The sequence below is a fragment of the Meriones unguiculatus genome, chromosome X (genome assembly GCF_030254825.1).
Source record: "Meriones unguiculatus strain TT.TT164.6M chromosome X, Bangor_MerUng_6.1, whole genome shotgun sequence".
Classification (NCBI taxonomy): domain Eukaryota; kingdom Metazoa; phylum Chordata; class Mammalia; order Rodentia; family Muridae; genus Meriones; species Meriones unguiculatus.
In genome coordinates, this window is record NC_083369.1 from 34,161,676 (window position 1) to 34,167,207 (window position 5,532).

A 5,532-nucleotide genomic window follows, 5' to 3' on the forward strand; every position below is an offset into this window, starting at 1 on the left:
AGGCATATAACAATACAAAAAAAAAATGTTCGCTTTAACTTCAGAAGTCCCCATAGTCTACCATAGTCTCAACATTGCTTAAAAGCTTAAAGTTCAAAGTCATGGCAATCTCTTAAGTGTAATACCCTATAAAAATCAAAATAAAAAGGAGCCTTGATTGTCCTGGAACTTGCTATGTAGAGTGGGCTGGCATCAAACTCATAGAAACTGACATGGCTCTGACTCCCGAGGTTCCTGTGTATACCTTCATCATGGGGGAGCTGGTAAGGAAGCATGCCTAGGCTGAATAAAAAAAAAAGTGCTTGAAATTGCAGCTGGATCCAGTAAGAAAAGTTTTGTCTGTCTGTCTGTCTCTCTCTCTCTCTCTCTATATATATATATATATATAGCCATTACATGCTTGTTTCTGAAGGATCTTAAATGGTTAATATGCTCTGTATGTCTTGATTATAGACTAAGAGTTATTGGATATGCTTAACGGTTAGATTCAAACTCTTGTTTAGACCATATATATGTGCATATGTGTTGATAAGGTCTTAAGAAGGATAAATGTTTTTAAATAGCAACCATGTGGTTTGCCATGCCATATGATGTGACTTTACCATCTTGAGATTGCCATGTGGTATGGGGCAGAGCAAAGAAAGATTACAGAACCTCTTAGTAAAAATGAATTTTGTCTATCATCCTATTTTCTTTTAGACTAAGAAGACAAGTCTAATTTTAAATTGGTATTGATTTTAGAGATTGAATTGTTTGCACTGGTAAAATTTGGTTTTAAAATTTGATTTTGACTTTTAAAATTATGGTTATGTTTTGTGACTTCACTTAAGGAGTGAAGTCTTTTAAGGAAAGAGTACTTTATTTTGATATTGCAAAAACAGATTTTGGAAAATGTTTAAATGTTTAAGGCTATGAAACATTTTAAAGTTTATCAGGGATTTTAAATAATGACTTTGGGCAATCTAACAAAGAATTTGGAACAGTTTCTTAATCCTTAGGGGGAGGACAAAAGACTTTGGTATTTATTTTATTAATTTTATCAAATGAAACCAAACCATAGTGTTTGAGCCAATTAAGAAAATTGAAAATTTTAATGAAGCTTCTTATGTTGTCTGAAAAGCAAGAGACTGGGGTATTAAAGGAAAAATATAGCTTGTCTAAAGTAAGAATGTCTGGTTAAACCGAAAGAACGGAGCTAGGAAAAGCTAACCTAAAGGTATATAGAATGTTACAGAAGGTCAGAGTGTGTATGGAAAGCCAGAGGGCATATGCACTGTATTTGCTTTGGTTCTTCATACCTGCAAATATGATTTGAGAAAAAAAAACTGTAAGATATGTTTCTTTTCATTTAAAAGGCTGGTGATTCTTCAGTGTAAAATGTTTTCTTATACTCTTTATAGAGGGAAGAAGACTGAAGCTCCATGTTAATCCAAGGTTATACAGGATTGTATTCAAGTCATTGTTAACTATTATATGATATATATTCCTGACTACCAGTTCCTGATTGAATGGATTAATACTGTTTCTTTCTGGCTGATAGGTTTGGTACAGCCAGAATAGTCTAAGTACAGTTTTAAAATTTTTATTCAGTTGGTTCTAAAACTTATTTGATTACAATGTTTGGACTTTTGGTTACAGGAAACTGTAAATGTTCCACAGTGCTTGCTATACCGTGGGAGGTAGCATTACCATCAGCAACACCTAATGGCTATGTTTTGAATTGCTGGCCTCTGCCTATAGCAATATGTAGCTAGCTGCCATAATGGTTCAGAGATGAAGGTGGAGCCATGGTTTTGCCGCTATCTTTGTTTAGGGATGCCAGCTGTGTTCAGTTCCCTTGTTAGTGCTAAGTACAACTTTTGTCCTTTAAGTTTTTTGCTGTTCAGTTTTACTGCAACGTGGTAGGATCAGCAAGATTTGCTAGCTCTTCTATGTACAGTATCTGATTGAAAGTTTTGCTTTGATCTTAGTTCAGAAAGAGCAGATTTAAAGTTATGCTAACAACTGCAATTGAGTACAAAATTGAACTTTATCTAGTCTTTTGTTTATTTTTAAGGTTAAGCCTAGGATGGGTAACTATGAAGTTTGCCTGTGTAGATGCACTTGAAATGTAGTCCTAAAACTAGAAAACCAGCCCATATGACCAGGCCAGAACTGATTGTAGTCTTGGCCTAAAGTGGACCAATCATTTCAAAAGTCAATTTCCTTTACCCAATCATGTAACTCAAAGGCACGTAAGTCCCTACTTGTGGTTTTGTCTTTTAAAAACCTTGTTTGCCTAGACCATGGGGCCATATTCCTTGTGAACTGTGTTCTAACATGTATACAATTAAAAAACAACAACAAAAATAAAACGCATGTATTTACAGTGGAGTCTACTCCTGGTCTTTTGGGGTCTCATGAACTGGGCACAACAGAATAAGCTCTCAGTGATACAACCCAAACTTAAAACCTGAAAACTCCCAGGTCAATTACTGTCCCTTTAGGAGAGACTCTTAAACAGGCCCAGGAGCAAAAAACAGCTGACTGGGGGCTGACCTGAAACTTAACATAACAAAACTGGCTGCCACTACAGTCTAACAGAGGGGTACACAAGCATGACTTCCTTGTACTATGGCTGGCTCAACTAAGCTCAGAGCAAAAACAGCAACCATGGCTGGAAATACAGGAACTGGAGGGAGACAGACCTCTAGACAGAGTTTGGCCAAAAACTGCATCTAAAATAAAATTGCCACTGCAGAGGGTGTTTTAATCCCTTTTGCCTTGTTTTGGTTGTCATAGTAATGGACCTGGTTGCAATATGTTTAGTGGTGATGGCTTTTCTCCATGCCTTCTCCAAAAAAGTTCAAGGAGAAAATGGGGAAAAGGCCAAGGAACAGAATACTAAGTTACAGACAGTAGAAAGGGCACTCTTCCTAATAAAATTAGATTAATAGTGGCTAAAATTCAAAGCTCTCTAGATGCAAGATAATTGTCAGCTCTTTCTGGTAAGTGTCAGCCAATTCACTGTAACAACTAAACTCCAAAAAATAACCAACTGGGCTTTGCTTGTGACAACCTAAATTGGCACAACTGACCCAAAACTTAATATTTTTTCTTGTCTCTTTACTTGATTTTCATTTAAAGGCTTTGAGTTAAAATAATATGGATTTGAGAAAAAAATATTTGAACAAGTTGGTGAAGGCACATGCCTTTAATCCCAACCCAAAGCAGAAAGAAACAGGCAGATAAATCTCTGAGTTCCAGATCAGCCTAATTTACATAAGAAAAGCCATAGTTGCAACTCCTGCTGTTTAGTCACAAGCAGAGATAGGTTACTATCTATGTAAGCTCTTTTTCTTAATAATAGATGTTATGTCCTTACTCATCTAAAGGTTGGAGTCACATCAATTTTAAGTTTATGTAAGGAGAGATGATATCACACTGCTCTAAAAAGGGAAACCAATCTCAAAAACTGGTACTTCCACAGCACTGGTATAAAAGGGCATTTTGGCTTAAGAAATATGTTCTGTTGGGTAATGTAAAGACTCAAAATTAGGCTGGAAGACAAACATGCAAGCTGCATGCCTCCCACATCAAGAAACTTTTAAATGCTGACTAGATGTAGGGTGTCACACTGCTCTGGAAACCTGCTTATCCTTTCAAATATAATACATTTTTACCTGGGGGGAAGGCAGGGGCAAGTGTCAGTCATGCCAGAGGCAAAAAAAAAAAAAAGACACAGGGGGCTTACAGATGGCAAAGTAGATGACAGCCTATTTAAGTCCTAGAAACTCAAATATTACAATTCATGTGTCTAAAAGGATGAACCATCCATCCCATATCAAAACAGGGGAAAGCCAAATAATAGCCACAACCAATGTAAAAATCCAGGTACAAGAAGCCTAGGGTATGCTTAAATGCTAAAGGTAAAAGGGAGTTTATATAAAGTCTGGCTATAAAGGCATAACTGCCCATTCCTTATACAAAAGGGGATAAGACAAAAATAGCTACAACATATATAAAAACCTAGGTCTAAACTTTGAAACAGGTACAAGATGCCTAAGATATACTTAAACTCTAAATTAAAAAGGAGTTTATATGATGTTTACTTAAAATATGCCTTTTCCACTGCTCAAGGCAACCAGCTTGTCTCTAATGGGAAGCCTTCTCTCAGGAGATTCGCTTGGCCTAATACAACAGTTGCCCAAGAGTCCAAAAATATATATTTTGCTCTACACAACCTTGTTTTGATTTCAACATGATAATGATTGTATGTTCAATAATAATGGTAACTTATATTGCTGTTCCCTTTACGTGGGAACAACTCTGAAACTGACTGAGACATAAAAATGTCTCCAGCCAGAACTTCAGCAATACATGGCCAATAAATCCTTGACTACAATCTCTTCAAATTTTATTATGCCACTCTTTTAATTCGCATAGATAAAATTGGTTACGGTTTGGTTTCATCCTGCACTTATTTTACATTTATAATTTTAGGACTGTATAATGTTTTTGAGAAGTTATATGATTGCTGTACAAAAGGACCGGACACCAGAGATACTGGATCAGTGCTGACAGAATTCATCCATCCAGCATGCTGAGATGTACAAACATCTGTTACACCATCTTGCATGTTCTAGCATTCTGTTTGTTCCTGCCTCAACTGCTTCAATTGCTGTTTCTTACTAAATTTTGCTCCCAAGAAAGCTATGAAGAAAGCTACTAATCTCAATTAGTCCAGCATTTTAGACTGTTACAAATAGGACTTCTATTAAGCTTGAAATTTCTCATCATTCAGAGATTGAACCACAAATATTAATGCTTGTTTAATTAACCATTTTCCCCAATTTCCATTGGGCCCCCTACAGGATTTCTGCATGTCCAAAGAAGAAATTCATGAAAATTAAGTCCAGTTTTCTTTAAGGGAGGGGGGGTAGGTTTTTGGTAGTTTTCTGTGACTATGAATGTTCATTGTCATTGGGAGATGGTTATCACTTTTTTAAAATGGTCTTATTTAGAAAGAAAAATTTAGACTCAGGGATTTCTATCTTTTCATTTTTCTTTTCTTTTTCTTTCTTAGATAAGGAGTAAAAGTGTTGAAAAGAAAGAAAGGGGAATACAGGGATATCTTACAGGAATGATAAGACAAAGGGTCGATTATTGAATCTACTCAAGTTAAGGTTTTATTTGTTATTCTCAAATAAGGTTAATTTTAACTCTGGTATAAGATTTTGGATATTGATGTAAAAATAAGTCTACTTTCAATACATTGGTAAATTTTATTATATTGATACAAATTCAAGGTTAGTTTCAATACTTTTAAACTGTTATTACAATATGTTTAGGGTATTAGGTAATAGTTAATTGTTAGTTAATCAACTCACAGTCATGTCAGACAGTAGTCTAATTTATCACAGGAGTCTGCATCCTAGATTTAATATGATTTTGTAGACAGGTCGATTACATAATGATAGGTATGTCTTCAAAAACTTTAGAAACCTACAGAATATGGCATTTAAAAAGTCTTTATTATTTTTACAGATTCTT